Here is an 18,603-nt window from a genome sequence, read left to right on the forward strand (position 1 = left end):
CAATCAGTTTGTAAACATCTAAAGGATAACAGGGGTATAAGGAATAGCCGACATGGATTTATCAAGAACAAATCATGCCGAACCATTCTTCCTTGACAGGGTTACTGGCTTAGTGATTGGGGGGAAGCAGTAGGCGTGATATATCTTGATTTTAGTGAGGGTTTTGGCACAGTCCCACATTATATGCTCATAAGCAAACTAGAGAAATGTGGCCGAGATGAAATTACTATAAGGTAGTTGCAATACTGGTTGAAAGACTACTCAAAGAGTAGTTATCAATGGTTCACAGTCAAACTGGGAGAACATATCTAGTGGGATCCTGGAAGAGTCAGTCCTAGTTCAATATTTTCATTAATGACTTGGATAATGGAATGGAGAGTATGCTTATAAAATTTACAGATGACACCAAGCTGGGAGGGGTTACAAGCACTTTGGAAGACAGGATCAGAATTCAAAACGACCATAACAAATTGGAGAATTGCTCTGAAACCAATAAGATGAAATTCAATAAAGAGAAGTGAAAGTACATCACTTAGGAAGGAAAAATCAGATGCACAACTACAAAACAGGGAATAATTGGCTCTTCTGCATGAGCCCCAGCTACCTGGGGCTAAGAGCCAGAGCTCTTAAAAAAAAAAAAAAAAAGCACACAGCTCGCACCTCCCATGACACATTCTCACACCTCCCTTGGGAGGCCCACCCCATAGCTTGAGAACCACTGATCTAGCCCTATAGGTGCAAGTGGCTACCCTATCCAGTGAACAGACAGCTGAGGCAGCTCTGTCTATATTCCCCGTATCGTGGGTCATCAGAGTGGCCAAACTCATAAATCCATTTCAGGAACAGTTTTGCCCTCCTTGGAACCTTAACTGGGTACTCTAGGAACTCACCAAATAATCTTCCGAGGCAACATCTTTTGTATCTTGACTGTCTATCCATGGAAAACTCATCCTTCCAGGAAGAGAATTGGATTCCTGAGAATATCACCTTCATTTATGACTAACCATATCTCTCATTTTCACTGGTCCTGTTTGATTAGGCTCCCTTCATTCTGCAGGAATACAAAGCACAAGAAAGAAAAGCGTGGGCACAAACTGTATGTGTGAAGAACCTTTAGAGTATGTATTGTAGGGACCAGAGTGAACTGCAAATCTTCCACTCTTTTCTTTCATTCCACCCAACCTGCTATGATCAAAGGAACTGCTGCCTTAAAAATTAATGATCTGCAGATGGCTGAGATAATGCATGAGGGAAGCAAAATTGAAATTGACAAACAAGACCCAGAAAAAAATTTAAGGCTCACTCTCAGGCCTTGTCAACGCCAGAGAATTTTTACAGAAAATTCCCACCATTACTAATATTAGTGCAGCTGCACCGTCTTTAGCAATCCTGGGAGCCCTTACACATAAGAGTTTTCATCTCCAGAGCCATTTTCAGCGCTGTGTCAATTAACCCCACTCAAAGCAGGGTTAATTGACACAATGCTGAAAACGTCTGCCGGAGCCGGAAAGCCGTCTACACTAAGGATCCCATTGTTGCTAACGTTGGTGCAGCTGCACTGGAATTAGCAAGTGTGGGATTTTATTTTTATTATTTTTGGTAAAAATTCTCCTGTATAAACACAGCCCCAAAGTGTAGTATGTCCACCTTGTGGGCCAAAAGTCCATTGGCTTCAGCCCAAGAAATATGCAGAGCTGCAACCAGGTTTCAATGTTATACACTGGATTTCTGGTACAATCTTTGTGATGCAAAGAGAAGGCTCTCTAAGAGGAAGTCTCTGTATTAATATCTTAAATTCTCTGTTTATTAGATTTCTTTTGGATAGCTTTGTTTCTCATCTATGTTCTTGGGATTGTCATTGCTTGTTACTTTCCACTAGTGCAGATGTGAGAGGAGGAAGAATGGAAGATCTCTTGTCTGGTAATACCGTTTCAATGATTAATATGTTTGTTAGTCCAGAATCATCCTGTAATTAAGAGGTTTTTTCCATATGAAGATCTAATTCTTTGCATTTGGGCTGGAGACTCTTGTTTGTTTAATGCAAATAAATAAATAAAGGCCTAATTCTGCCACCCTCACTCATGCTAAGTAGCACCTTACTTTGTGAATACTGCTATTTATTTCACGTGGAGTAAGGTACACTCAGTTTGAGGAAGGGTGACAGAAGCAGTCCATCAATTAGTTTCTATGCATCTTTGAAAATGCCTGAAAAGGTCTGGGTCTTCTGCCCTGCTGAGCAGGACTGACAGCTCTGTACTGCCCCTACTAATTGGGCAGGGAATTATTGTGGTAGAAATATTCCTTTTCCATAAAACTACTGATCTGGCAAACATTAATGATCACATTTTCAAAAGGCCATACAAGCCTGGGTTGTGAGAGCGCATAGAAACAGGCCCACACAAACCTCAATTTGAGGCCCCAGTCCAGCAAAGCATTTAAGTACAGCTGCCAAGTTTTGAGCAGCTTCATGTGTGACCATTTATGCAAATCAATAAATCAGCTAATTTGCATATCTTTGTAAACTTCAGCGTATGCTCAACACATCCAGCCCAAAGTAATGCAGAGGAGGAAGGACAAAAGAGAAGGAGCTGCAGAATACTTAACAGCGGTTAAGGGTAGGGAGTAGAGTGCTGGGGTGAGTGGCAGGTACTAGATGTGTTGATGGGTGAAAATTGGTGGATGTCTAAAGGTGCCAGGAGCTAGCTAGGGAGGCAGCTGTGTACTGAATGGGGCTTTTTGGAGGGAAGATGGAAATTATTTGGTGAAGTGGCTGGGTGAGGATATGGCTGGGAAAAGGTGGAGTGTGGCTGTGTGGGGAGGAACTGGGGGAGGGTTGTCTAGGGTTGAAGCTGAGTGGGAAGTTTGGATGTGGCTGGCGATTTCCGGAAGGGGAAGCTGGGAGCCAGCTGAGTGAAAGGAAGCTGAATGGGGTCTGTCTGGGGCCAGTACTGAGCACCCTTCATCTCTGTCCCAACTACGGCCACCAAGTGCTCTTTCCCCACTCTGATCCAGCAGTGGAAGAAGAGGCAGAGGTGCAGAGAGGTCTTTGAGTTACCTGCAGAGCAGGTGCTACAGCAGGCCCCAGTGACCAGGAGAGGCTGCAGGCCACTGGGCTTGCAGGAATTAATGATAGAGCTCTGCAGTCATGAGTGTCACACAAGACCATAGTATTTAGCAGCAACATTTAAGCATATGCATAGTGTGTGATCTAGCAAACCACTGAAGTTTACACACTGGGTGTTCCACAGATACCAGATGAAAGGTACAGAAGTGCACACGTCCTTTTGCACACAATTTTGGAAATTTGGTCAAAAGCTCCCATCCCCAAACTCTGTAGAATCAGCTCTTTTTTCAATTTTTAGAGTGCGAGTTTGCATACTTTGATATGATTCTTTGTAATTAAAAGTATTTAAGAATAGCACATTTTCCTCTGCAATGAGTTGAATTATTTCCTTTTTAGACCTTCCAGAATTAATTACACCATATCCAAATATTGGCTGCAGTCCACATGTTTTAGATCATTTTCTATAATAGTCCTGTTGTTATAGAATGCTATGTGTGTGTGTGTGTGTGTGAGAGAGAGAGAGACCGACATAACTATTTGGAATGAGAAATCATAGTATATTAATTCCATAAGTGATTTTTTAAAATAGTAAAATACAAGAGAGAAAACCCTGAGTAGTGAAAGTATTGATTTTTAAGGTTTTAACTTGTGCTTGTGCTAATTAACGCTTCTGATCCCAGCACATTATGGTACTATATGTATTATGCTAATAACATTATTAACTTACCTTTTCTTGCTGTATAATTTTCAAACAAAGATCCAATTTAATGTTGCTTATTCAGAATTCCATGTTCTCTGCTTTTTGACTTAATCATTTAGAATGTATCTTTCTGATTTGATCCTCAGAATTTGTTGATTCATTGTGACCTACCACGAGAAGATGAAACGGGTGACAGATGAAAATCCCTGTTCTTCACAAGAAATCAAAGACAGAGATCTGTATCCTGTCAAGACTTTTAGGACTTACACGAAAGCAGATACTGCAAGCCCAGGACTATTCATGTGGGTAAGGTAAGCAGGATTTGATGGGGTACAAAACAAACTTTACCTGAAACAAGGTCAAAGAGTGAAATACACTTTGCCCATTTAGCACCATAATGTGCTGGTGCAGTTCATGAGGACTGGATTGAGAATTGCCCTCCCATGCCCACCTGGGGACAGGATGAAGCCAATAGATCTGTGCCCATGTCACCTTTTACCTAGCTCTCTCTCCCCACAACACACACTCACTCTCCCAGCATGGAGGAGCTGTAGAAATCCCTTGTACTGGCCAATCCAGTTGTCACCCACCTTGTAGGGAGCTGATTCAGAGATAAAGTGGTGCTGACAGCCCTATGTATACCCTTTGTGTTGGCATGAATTTCACCCAAAGAGAACACATTCAGCTTCTGTTAACTTTTCTTTTCAAGCTAAGACAAATTTCTGCTAAGGTCCATTAACAATACTTGTATTTTTAATCAGAATTCATTTTGTTCTGTATTTTCTTTGGAAATAACAATATTACAGTTTATGTGAAATACAAACAAATGAAGGAACAATTTTTACCTCCATGTATGAATAGCATTTTGCAATTTGTCATTGTGATATATTTATCCTTTGAACTTTCAGTGAGCTCAGCTGAAAAAAATGCTTCTCTTCAGCACTTTACTGGAAAAAATTTTACACCATGGAAGCATATTACCATTAGAGTTTAGAAATTAGTGGCTAATGATATTTTTCTGCTCTCTGTTTTACAAATTGTGTAGTAAATTATTTGGTATGCAGTACATGCTTACTAGATACTTCAGAAGGTCTTAAAAAGTCAGCATTCCTATTCAAATTAATGTCTATTATGCAAACTTTCACTATGATTACTCTGGATCTGCCCACTCAGGCACTACAAATTAGTATAATACAGCTTCAATGAAACAAGTGCCAACAATGTACACAGAGGGACAGATCCTCAGCTGGATTCAATGGTCATTGTTTGGCTGGAGCAATGACTATTTGGCAGCAGTTGAAGATCTGCCCTTGGATTTTTATCTTCAGCCTCATGACTCAAATTCATAGTGTTATACTGCCCTTGCACTCCTAACTACTGTGTAGTCTAATGAAGTAGCATCGCTGGTGATACTATTTTTAAATGATCTTTAAGAAAAAATTATGCTCACCCTAAATGGTCTACAGTGGTTGTACTTACAAATTTTCCAACTTTGCTATCTAAATAGCTTTTCCTCCATATTCCTTACATGAGCAACTTAATTAGGAAGGCTGATACAGTTGTCATGGCACTAGCCTTGGGCTTGAGAGACATGGATTCAGTTCCCTGCTCTGACACAAACTTCCTATGTGACCTTGGGCAAGTCATTTGATCTCTCTGCCTCCATTTCCCATCTATAAAATGGACATAATAGTGCCTCCGTACATAACCTAACATGGGTATCATGAGATTAAGTACATTAAAGATTATGAGATGATCAGCTATTAAGATATCGGGTGCCATAGTTCTCAAGAGAGAGAATACTGAGGTAAATTTGCTTAGTTATCTGAAGGCAAAGAAATTTTTTTGAAGTTTTTCAGTGAGACTGAAAGTAGTAAGAAGGGGTCAAACCTAGATATTCAAAGTTCTAACTATCCTATCTCCAAATATTCATGTTTTTTATTATTTTCTAAGGATATTACTAAGCATCCATGATATAATCACAAAAAAATGAAAACTCTCCAGGGCATGAGCTTAGTTGTATAATTAACATGGGTGGCTGAAAGAACAAAGTAAACCTGAAGCAAAACTTGTACCAAAACCACACCTAATTATATCTTGCTGCTTAAACCTGTATATATGTGTTTGCTACACATCTGCCATTTAAGGTATGTATTATATGCAATGTTATATGTTATTTCGATTTAAAAATTTAAAAACACAGCATGACAAGCTGCGTTACTATATTCACACATGCCTCAAGGGGCAGAGGTGTACATCCTAACATACTTCTTAAACTGCATTCTAATTCAACCACTACAGAATTACAAATCATTTACATGATTATATTTTGTAAATAGTATACTGATTTCCTCTTGCTTATCATGGTGTCAATCTGGAGCAAATCTATTTAAGGCAATGGAGTTATACTAGTGAGAGGAGAATCGGGCTCAATATACAGATTTACATTTATTAGACCAAATCCTGAAGTCTTTACTCAGCCCACCATGCTTTCCTCTGCTCCCACGAGCAAAGGGAACTGAAGCCTCGGGATCTGCCCAGGGAAGGCAGAAAAGAGGGGAGATCCAGCTCTGAGGCATGTTTCCCTTTTTTAGTTCACAGCCCCAGAGAAGCCCCTCTGTAGGGTTCCAGATCTGTGAGTGGGTAGGGCTGCAAATGGGGCAGAAGTCCTACCTTTTTAGGGTACATCTACACAGTAAAACAAACAAACAAAAAAAATAACCTGCCAGTGCATCTCAGAGCCCGGGTCATCTGACTCAGGTTCTTAGCATTCAAAATAGCACTGTAGACACTGGGGCTTGTGCTGAAGCCTAGGCTCTGAGACTTCCCCCCCTTGCCATGTCTCAGAACCCAGGCTCCAGCCTGAGCCCAAATGTCCACACTACTGTTTCTAGCTCCACAAAGTGAACTCAAGTCATTTGACCCAGAGCTCTGAGATTCACTGCTACAGGGTTTCTTTTGCTGTGTAGGTGTACCTGTGACGGGTTCCCCCCAGGGTGCCACCTGGAACTGGTGTACCACTGAGCCCTCTGACCCATCAGTCTGGGCTCCCTTTCACACTGTGAAAAATTACTGCTGCTGTGACAAGTTACAAAGCCTTCCAAGCCAGCACTTTCACCAGCATTCACACAGGCAGGGACACACCCAGCTGCAGTCACATGCAGGCTCTCTAACCACCAGCCTCCCAGCCTTGGACCCCAGAGCAGTACTCTCCTGCCCTGATCAAATGTGGCCAGTATATGGGTTTAATATTCGGTCTACCTCTCCCTCAATGTGAAGAGGACCATGCACACTTGTGGTAACCAAGCTGAGATTTTCCCCAGACACCTTAGTCAAACGCACACTGGTTTGGCTTAACACATAAAATAAAGTTTATTAACTACAAAAGGATAGATTTTAAGTGATAGCAAACAGATCAAAGCAGATTACCTAGTAGATAAACAAAACTGCAAGATGAGCTTAACATACTAGATAGGTAGGATATGAATTAGCAAATTCTCACCCTGAATGATAAACAGACTGGCAGATTCTTAAGGCACAAGCTGCCTTGGCTTTTCAGCTTGGGTTTCCCAGGTTTTCATACACAGGCTAAAAATCCCTCTAGCCTGGGACCATCACTTCCCTCAGTTCAATCTTTGTTCCTCAGGTGATTCCAGGTGTGTTGTTGTAGGGAGAGAGAGGTCCTATGATTATATCATTTCCCCCCTTTTATATCTTCTTCCCACTTGCTGGAAAGCTCTTTTGCTGGGACCTTGGTCAAACAGTTCCCATTGTGTAGTGCTATTTCTGAGAGGTTTCTATTGTACACAGTTCCTGGGGTAATCCTTGTGCTTGTGTGCATTTCCTCAATAAGCCATGAACATTTTTTGGCCTTTTTACTGTTGTATCCAAAAGGCTGCTTGTGGGTGTTTTCAATCTCACAACATGTTTTAGTAACACATACATAGCCAAACTTCATAACTTCACATATGACAATAGCATATACAATCCAATGAGATAATAATGTCAACCAGATCAAGACTTTTAGAATGATACCACACAAGGCATACTTTGTACAAAATATATGCTAATTACATCACAGAGGTGAATATTGGGATGCCAGGATTCACTGTACCCATAGATTGTCTCCACCTAGACATGCAGGGCCACCCTATGCAAGTCTCCACAGTCTACAGTTACTTGTGTGGGTTACCCGCCTAATCAGACTCTCCTCTGGGGGATAGCTCCTGGAGTGGCTGGCTTTGGAGGAGCCCCTCGCAACAAGGCTCTTTCAAGAAGCCATGCTGTCTAGAATCTGTATGGAGGAAGGGGCCTCTGCCTGGCTTCCCCTTGCTTTCAGTGAACATCAGGAAACCAGTTGGACTCATCTGTGAGGCGAGACAAACCTGGTTTCCATGATGAAAGACCATGAAAGAAACTCTGTGAAAGCTGACACGTGGAGTCTTCAGACCCCTGTTTGTGAATAACCTGCCTGGGGAAAAATGGGGAGCATACATCACATAGTAAACTGAGACTCCTTCCACTCAACCCTAGAATTTGCTTCTCTCACAGCAGAATTTATCTGATATCACACAGAAGATCAACTGCATGGGGTTAGCCGCCTGGAGCATGAAGAACAGCAGGCTGAATACAGAATCATAAACATATCAAAGAATTCAGCCCATTCACACAAGTAGGCAAGGGAATACTGATGGCAACCAGAGCCATCATCTGTGACTCTGCACCATCCCTTCCTGGATGGTAGAGGATAGTAGAAAATGCCTGGCACATGCTAATCATATTTTGTTACTAGGGTGTTGACATTACCCTACTTTGTCAATATCTCCATTGACGAGGGAAATCTACAGCCCAGCCTACACCATGTAATAGGCTGACCAATACAAAAGAATGCCACTCCTGGTGGCATTGTGGAAACATCAGCCATCTTAGACTCTGCAGACCTAAGTTTTAGGCCCCGCATCCTTACAGGAACAAAGACAGCACCCATTGCTCTGGTAGGTGAGTACCTAATGTTCATAGAAAGAAGAAGTACATCAAAATTCATCCTGTTAGACTGCTCTACAGCATTTAACATAAGAATGGCTATATTGGGTCAGACCAGTGGTCCATCTAGCCCAATATCCTGTCATCTGATGCAGAGGGAATGAACAGAACAGGGAAGTTTATTGAGTGATCTGTCCCCTATCATCCAGTCCCAGCTTCTGGCAGTCAGACATTTAGGGACACCCAGAGCATGAGGTTACATCCCTGACCATCTTGGCTAATAGCAATTGATGGGCCTCCATGAATTTATCTAATTCTTTTTAGGACCCACTTATACTTTTGGCCTTCACAACATCCTCTGGCAACAAGTTCCGTTTGTTCATTTTGCATTGTGTGAAGGAGTATTTCGTTTTGTTTGTTTTAAATGTGTTGCCTATTAATTTCATTGGGTGACCCCTGGCTTTTGTGATATGTGAAGGGTAAATAACACTACCTTTTTCACTTTCTCCAGGCCATTCATAATTGTATAAACCTCTGTTATATCCCACCCCTTAGTCGTCTCTTTTCGAGGATGACAAGTCTGAGTCTTTTTAATCTCTCCTCATATGGAAGCTGTTCCATACACCCCCTAATCATTTTTGCTGCCCTTCTCTGGTATCTTTTCCAATTCTAATATATCTTTTTTGAGATGGGGCGACCAGAACTGCATGTCATATTCAATGTGTGGCCATTCCATAGATTTATATAGTGGCATTATGATATTTTCTGTGTTCTTATCAATCTCTTTCCTAATTATTACTAACATGCTGTTAGCTTTTTTGGCTACCACTGCATATCAAGCAAATGTTTTCAGAGAACTATTCACAGTGACTCCAAGATCTCTTTCTTGAGTGGTAACAGCTAATTTAGACCCCTTCATTTTATATGTATAGTTGGGCTTATGTTTTCCAATGTACATTACTTTGCATTTATCAACATTGACTTTCATCTGCCATTTTCTTGCCGAGTGCCCTAGTTTTGTGAGATCCCTTTGTAACTCTTCCCAGTCAGCTTTGGACTTAAATATCTTCAGTAATTTTTTATCATCTGCAAACTTTGCCACCTCACTGTTTACCCCTTTTCCAGATCCTATATGGATATGTTGAGCAGCACTGGTCCCTATACAGTTCCTTGGAGGGCCCTGCTATTAACCTCTCTCCACTGTGAAAACCGACCATTTATTCCTACCTTTTAACCAGTTACGGATCCATGAGATGACCTTCCCTCTTATCCCTTGACTGTTTAGTTTGCTTCAGAGCGTTTGGTGAGGGACTTTGTCAAAGGCTTTCTGAAAGTCCAACTGCACTACCTCTGCTGGATCACCCTTGTCCACATGTTTGTTGACTCACTAAAATAATTCTGATACATTGGGGAGGCATGAGTTCCCTTTACAAAAATCGTGTTGACTCTTCCCTGACATATCATGTCCATCTATGGGCCTGATAATTCTGTTATTTAGTATAGATTCAACCAGTTTGCCTGGTATCGAAGTTAGGCTTACTGTCCTGTATTACCAGGATTGCCTCTGGAGCCTTAAAAAAAAAAATCGGCATCACATTAGCCATCTTCTAGTCAAATGATACAGAAGCTGATTTAAGCAATAGGTTACATACCACAGTTAGTAGTTCTGCAATTTCATATTTGAGTTTATTCAGAACTCTTGGGTGAATACCATCTGGTCCTGGTGATTTATTACTGTTTAATTTATCAATTTGTTTCAAAGCCTCCTCTATTGACAACTCAATCTGGGACAGTTCCTCAGATAGGTCAACTAAAAAGAATGGCTCAGGTGTGGGGATCTCCTTCACATCCTCTGCAGTGAAGCCAGATGTAAAAAAATTCATATAGCATCTCCAAAATGGCCTTGTTTTCCTTGACTGCTCTTTTAGCACCTTGATTGTCCAGTGGCCAATTGCAGTGTAGATGTGTGGGATTGGGCTGGAGCTGGGCTCTGGGATCCTGGAAGGGGGGAGAGTCCCAGAGCCAGCTCCAGCTTGAGCCCAAATGTCCACCCTGCAGTTTTATAGCCCCACAGCCAGAGTCCCACGAGCCCAAATCAGCTGAAGCGGGCCAGCCACGGGTGTTTTATTCCAGTGTGGACATACCCAAAGTCACATGTCTTGAAAATGCTCTATTTCTTTAAATAAAAATAAATAAATAAAGACAGCACAGCCAATCTGCCTAGCAATGTCAATCACTGTGAACTCACCATCCCAGTACTCCAGTTCCTGTATGCTGGGTCCCCACTGAACACAGAGTCCAGTTCAAGGTTTATGTCCTCGTATTCAAAGCCCTCCCTGGGACTGGCCCTACTTACCTGACAGATCACTTCTCCATCATGACCATGACTTCCTAAGACAGGTATGTCCCACCGGAACCATCAAACTCTCAACCAATAAGGTGGGGGGATAGGAGAAATTATTTTCAAAGAATCAAGATACAGAATGTGGAATTAATTCCTGCAAGATAAGAATGGCCATAGACACTATCTAAATTCAGAACAAAATGCAAAACTCTCATATTTGAGTTGCCTTCCCACCTCCCCTAAAAGAAATAAATTAAGCTCTTTATCCTATAGACAGAGAGAGGTTCTTATTTTTATTTCTATTTTTGAATGCTTGGAAGGTGCTCAGATACTACTCCTCTGTGAGGAGGGCAACATAAATACAGAGATAGATAAAGTTCTTAGTCCTTACTCAGGCAAAACTCTCCATTTTCATTGGTGTGTGTTTAGGCTGACTGCATTACTCATGAGCAGTAAATCCACAAGTGTATTATGCAAGTCATCCCAAACAATGCTAATACAAATCTTTATACCACAACATAGCATCATGTGTTGTTTGGGCCTGATCTTGTTCCTATTCAGTCTGCTCACACAATAATTAAATGTCTAAATTCCTATAGATTTCAAAGAGGGCTGGATTGGCCCTCTCATGTGCTACATATTTCACAGAAACTTCTTTTTAGATATGCTTTAGATTTTTTTTAATTGATGCTATTTTTCATATCACTCCACCATTAAAGTCAGGCTGCCTTAGTATCATAAGTTCAGCTATGCAGACCTTAATGGAAGGAAAAACAATGTAATAACACTTATTAGAAACCTCAGAATATTACCTAAAATAACTTTACAGTACATAATAATGTGGCCATTCTAAGGTCTATTACCTTGTAACTGACCAAGGCTAGCAACTAATGCCTAATAGCACTGGAAAAGAGAGATTCTCAATTCTCCAGAGAGATAAAGTTTTACAGTCCCTGACAGTTTGCAAGCAGATACTGGACTCTGAACTTAAGACTGGTCCAGGTGGAACACTGATTGCTTATCCTTAGGCTTGGCAGAATTTGATTCTCTCCTGCCCCCCAATTTTGACGATTACAATCTATTTTTATTTTACATTTTTCGTTTTGATTTGAATCAAAATTTTATTTTTACAGGTGCAAGAAATTAAGGGGGACAGTAGGGTTGGGCTCAGGGCTAAGGAAGCACTGACAGGAGGCTGCAGGGGGCACCCTGCGTGGCTGAGGAGCCCAAGACACCCAGGTGCAAGGCTGTGGTCCTGGCCCAGTAGAGCAGAGATCTCCAGCCAGGCTGCAAGAAGGTGGATGAGACCCCAGTGACAGGGAAGGTCATCCCACTGCTGAACAGCTCCCACACTCCTGGCTGGTAAGCGAGTGAGCACAGCTGTGACAGCGGAGCTGCAGTGGTTTCCCTGCATGGTCATGGGGCCAGTGACACATAAATCTTGTTGGTACAAGGTGCAGGGAAGCCTGGGTTCCTGGTGGAGCAGAGCGGAGACACTGAGCCAAGGCTACAAGGAGGAAGACATGCCCCACCATGGGAGAGACCACCTTGCTGCTGAATGGTTCCATCCTTGGGCAGGTACCGTTCAGCATAGGATCGTTCTCTCTTGCAGCCAAGGGCTTATCCTCCTTCTTGAGGCCCTAGCCCAGTGGTCTTTGCTGTGCTCCGCCAGGACCGCAGCCTCCCCCAAACCTTGTGCCTGCCGGGATCCAGTATCAGCAGCCGCATGGTCGTGCAGGGAGCCTTCTGCAGCCCTGCTCGCTCAGCCCCACTCACTCACTCCTGTGACAGTGGGGCTGCAGAGAACACTTAGCAAGTTTTGTATAAGATCCTTTGAGTATAAATTACAGGTAACTCCTGAATTAACCAAACCCCAGCTATTGGAATGTTGCATGATCCAAAATATGTTTGTTCCTCAGATCCAAAATTCATTTATCTAAACTGATTGGACGTGCTTGGGGCACTCAGAGAACTGGAGTTGGCCTGTATTTAAATAATCCTAAATGCAATCTTCATAAATTAATCACTTTAGCTAAACAATAAAAATAACCAATGAAAAATAACCAAGCTGTCCAGGCTATAATACAATCCACATAGCATTATTCAGTATTTCTAAACATGTGATATTGTCCAACCAAGCCATCTTATCTTCATTGAAAGCTCCATATTACAAAGTGCTAAGTGCTATGGGTCTGATCCAGCAAAGCAGATAGTCCCAGCCTCTTCAATGGGACTACATACATGCTTACAGTGCTTTGCTGGATCAGGGCAAAGTGCTCAGCACCTTGCAGAATCAAACACTGCGTGTATATGGACTGTGGGCTCTATTTTACAGGACTCACCATATTTGAAAAGACAGAATCAGTAGAGAACCACATTAATTTGTGAGAAAGCGCCCCTGGTGTTGGTTTTGACCTATTATAGGTTATAAATCACCTTGTGAGATACTGCCACAGATGCAAGCAGCAACGGTGCTCAAACTTGAGCCCCCTTGGTTTAAAAGAGAGACACTCTCTTTTGCTTTTGGAATTCAGTCCCCTCCTAGGTCTGATGTAGCCCAAATGTATTAACCTTCAGGGCATGCTGCAAGGTTGATCTACTTCCTCAGGTTTTGGGGGAATAAGCAGATGGAGGAAGATTGCTGAGGGTCAGTATGTTTGGGGAAGGTGGACTGCTTCCAAGGTCATTATTTAGTCAGTAATTTTGCTCTGTGGGGAGGACAAGCTGCTATGAGTCATGTAACATTTTATAAAAATGCTGAGAGCCATCTGTAAAATGGATATAGCAATAATAATACCTACATGACAGGATTGCTGTGATGGCTAACTCTTGTTTAAGTCTTTGGAAGATGAAATGTGCTATGGGTGTAGAATCAGCAGTAGTAATAAAATGCACGAGTCCAGTATGAATAAGGCAAACAGAATTTACCACCTTTATAGCGATACTATTTACTGACAGTACCTCTTGCTGTTGTCATTAGATCTTTGTAAATACACAAAGCCCTATTAAATCAAGAACTATGACAATGTACATAGAACAGACAGGAACTGTAATATTACAACAAGTAATAATAAAAGGAGATACTTGGAGTCATTAAAGTGGAATACGAGAAAAGCTAAACCACATTTACATGTCTAAAGAGAAGGATTACAGGGTCTGAGTTCTAAAGAATTTTGTTCCCCACAACAAGTAATCCAGGGTTCCCTTCGATTTCCACTTATACAGAATACACACTTGGGCATAGGTGGTGGGTATGATGGAGTGAGTGAAGAAGCACACATATGTGTACTTGCCATTGTGTTACTGGCAACTTCTGCTCAGAGGCTGTTTACTATAATGTTCTTTATGGGATTATTTTTAACAGTATCTTTCTCTTCTAATCAATTTCTTTTATTTTCAGGTTGCTATTTACTTTTCAAAAGGTGCTTCTTGAAGAGAAGAGGCTTCCAGTACAAAAGGGAAAGGTTCCCAATCCAAAGACATCCGTTTTGATATATTTCTCTCCTCTGGGAGTGTGCTTAGCAGGGAGAAGCAGCTGGAGAAAGAGCTGAGTCTCCTTCCTTCACCACTGTGCCAAGAAATGTTAGTGCAACAGTGAAACCAAGTTCTGCTAGATCAAAAGGTATTGTCTCCCCCCTGATTGATAGCAAGGAATATGTATCTTGGGGCCAAATCTTAAAGGCTTTACTCAGGTCTTACTCATTCCTTCCTTGGGAAAAACTAATTGACTTCAGTAGTTTTGCCAGGATAATGATGTCAGGGTTCAGCTCTTAATGAATACTGTAAGTATCTTAAAAATTATCCTAATTGCAATTAAGGTCCTTGAGGCCAAAATGTATTCTTATGCTCCCTGAATTACTAGCCTAGAGTCTAAAGCAGAAGTGATCTTAAGCCTTTAAAAGAAAAACTCAAACATTACCAATGGAGTTTGAAAGTACTGATTAAAGGCAACGCTCTCCTACCTAGAACAGTTTTGAGGCTGTGGGAAATTTAAATAAAAGCCTGTATTTGGGGGTCAATCAAGGTTTTTGAAGGCAAAATATCCCTCTATGAATCTAATAGATATATTTGAAACGATTGTAGAGAAGAAATTTGATCCCTCTTTAAATGTAATTAAAACTTTTGCATCTCCACAAAAAAACTCCAAAACCCTGGTGATCTCTGATGGTTTATACTCTGGGGAGAACACACAGATACGAATTTTAATAGTGTCTTTTGGTAATGTGGTGCATAAAGACAAATTGATTACAGCAGTCTGGAAAAAAGCAGGTGATGCATTACCAGGGCCACTGGGTTAATGTTTTCCCAGACATGGTGAGGGCCACCCAGATCGTAAAAGAAAGTTGATATATTTAAAGACTGACTTGTATGATCTGAGGCTTCATATGGCTTTCTTGTTTCCAGCTACATTGTGGATTAGATCAAAAGAAAAAGAAATTTCATATTTTATGAGCCAGATTCTGGTCTCATGTACACAAGCAAATCTGGGCTCTGCTCACTGACATACAATGGATTTACTCCAGATATACACCAATGTAACTAAAAGCAGAATCTAGCCCTGTGACTATGATGACACATGTCACTATTTAACTTTTTAACCTCAAAAAAGTGAAGGTGCAAGAGGGTGAAGGTTTGGGTAATTTGAACTCTGAAGAAGCAGTAGTATGTAATTTAATCATCCCTGCTTTCTTGTTAGTGTCTCATTAGTTAATTGATACATTGGAACAATAACTGGCATTCCTAATGAAATATTTCCCTCCATTTCACCCATTTATCAATTAATTTTGAAATCTTACTTGAATTGTAATACACAGTCAGACCTATAGTCCACATTGTGATCCTTCTCTCTAGAGCACTAGGGGGAAAAACAGCCAAGTGGAATTGCTTTGAGGTATTTTGCTTGTGCAGGCCAGGCACAGACAGAAAGCATCAGGGAACAGTGGAGGGAGAGCTCTGCAGAGCTCTCCTCTAAAAGTACAGCTTACAGTCCCCCTCAAGGAACACAGGTACTGGCCATGTCCCTTTGGGGCACAGGGAGAGCTAGCATCAGCCTTCTGTCTAGGTCCTAAATAGGTGTACCAAGGGGATTGGGGAGCATACCCCTTGCATGCTATTTTCCCCCATCTGCCCTGCAGACACACAGGGGCACCCAGAGCAGAGACACAGGGTGATGTAAAGCATTTCATTACCCTATTGAGAGATGCTATTTCAAAGGGGAAGCAAAGTATTCTCTATTCCACCGTTACCCTTTTTATTTCGTGTTCTCCTCTGAGATGGAGGTGGATATTGCAGAGAATAGCAAGTTTAAGTTAAATGACACGAGGCATTTTATCTGTCTTTTCCCTAGTTTTATAAATGATTTATTGTGTTGATTAACTTGTAACATACATATATAATATTGTAGAAAAAGCCTATTATGCTTGGTTGGAAACAAGAAGCTATGGAAGACCCTCTTCTCCAAATTCACTTGTGAGTAATAGGCAGTGTGTGCTGGGACTTAAGGCATTGGACTGGTAGCTGTGTGTGCTCGGTTCTGTCCCTGTCTTGCCTATTGTGTGACAAGTTGTATTTTTCTCTGCATCGGTTTCCCCCTCTGTAAATTGGGGATAATAATTACCTATCTTTGAAAGTGCTTAGAGACCCAGGGCAGCCGTGCACTATGTAAGAGATATGGGCTAGATTTTGTCACAAAGGGAAGCCCCTTGTAAGGAGGAATGCACGGCCATGTCACCCCAACAGCATTTCAGGGAAGGAACTGTGATTCCCTGAGCCAGAGCAGCCGTGAATCCCTTCCTGCTTCCTGCCTGGGCTTAGCAATTTACTGCTTTCATATACCAACAGTAACTTATTACCTTCCCACCCTGGTGGGTGAGTTGCACTGGCTGGCAAGTTGAGGGCAGGAGTGGAGTCAAAGTGGGAGCAAGTGGGCATCTAGCTTCACTTGCCCCTGTGCACCTGGACCCCAGATTGGGGCAGCCTGTGTAGAAGTGAAAGGAGAGTCTTTGCTCCCCTGGGTGGGTGGGTAGCCCAAGTCACAATCTACCCCAGGGTATTTTTGTGAATCCTCAACATTCTGTCCAAATAGGGGATGAAGTGGCTAGAACAGTAATGCAAATCAGATGAGAAGAAAGTTGGAACAGTAACTTTTTTTCCAAAGGTCTGCACTGCTGAGTGAGTCCACAGCCACAGGGCAACTCAAACCTCTCAATTAATTCAAATATTATGTTTTTTAAAATACCTACATCTTTTGCTTAGGATTTAATTTTTAGGGGCCCAGTTGTGCATCCCTTACTCACGTGGAGAGTACCTCCTCATATAAGTGAGTATTCCTTGACTTCACTGGAACAATCTCTGTGAATAAGAGATGCACAATCAGGCCCTGTCATTGGATTTACTCGTATGAAAGGGCATACAATTCTGACAAGACTGTATTATATTATACTAATTTTGTACAGTGATATTTCTCAGGGGTATTCAACACAACTCCCTAGCTAAACAATAGCAAAGATAGAACAGCCTAAAATGGGGATCAGCAGACAAAAAAACAAAAAAACCCATTATGACGATCATATGCAGTAGGTAGAATCACTCACTGGATAGACAGGACTCAGACAAGCATCAGCTACAGAGACAAGAACCACACAAGGGAAAAACGTATCTCACAGATTTCAAGAGCAATACTTACTATCTTTAGAGAGTGACCATGAAGAAAAATTAAAATGCTATTGTGATTTAACTGTGAATTTTGTGTATTGGGTTCAATTTTACAACGACTTTTGTAAACCACCATTTCTACAGCTAACACATTACAACAACAAAAAACCAAACCTGGCTTATTGGGTTTCCCACAAACTTGGGAAAAGGGGGTCTGAGGCTGGCTGGTTGTTTTTGTTTTGTGTTGTTTAGGAGCGGGGCGGGGAGAGACTTATCATAGAGTTTGATTTGGGTTGGTTATTTTCCCCTTACTTTGAGTAACTGTGCTCTTCATAGAGCTAATCACAGTGTTTTAACCTATGCTGCCCCTGCTGGTCAATGCCGCCTGAGAGACTGACAAAAATATGCCACAGCATAGCTTTGAAAACTGCTACAGAAAAGCAGTACTAATTAATGAGCATGGGCCAGATAAAACAAACATGGGAATTGCCATAATGGATCAGATCAATGGTCCATTTAATCCAGCATCCTCTCTCCAACAGTGGCCAGCAACACGTGAAGCTGCAAGAAACCCAGCCCTAGGCAATTATGAAATACACTGTCCTCAGGGAAATCGTCTTCGTAGCTCCCATTAGACTTATACCCTGAAGCAGGAGGGTTTACATCTATTCCACAAATCTTGTTCTTTTGTGGATTATTTTAACTCCTGACATTATGCATATAAATATCTAGTTGTTTTCTTTAATCCTGCCAAGCTCTTGTCCACAATGACATCTTGTGGCAATAAATTCCCCAGAATACATGTGTACTGTTTTATTAGTTTTAATTTTGCTGCCTCTTAATTTCATTGACTGCCCC

The sequence above is a fragment of the Eretmochelys imbricata genome, chromosome 1, assembly GCF_965152235.1.
Source record: "Eretmochelys imbricata isolate rEreImb1 chromosome 1, rEreImb1.hap1, whole genome shotgun sequence".
Lineage (NCBI taxonomy): Eukaryota > Metazoa > Chordata > Testudines > Cheloniidae > Eretmochelys > Eretmochelys imbricata.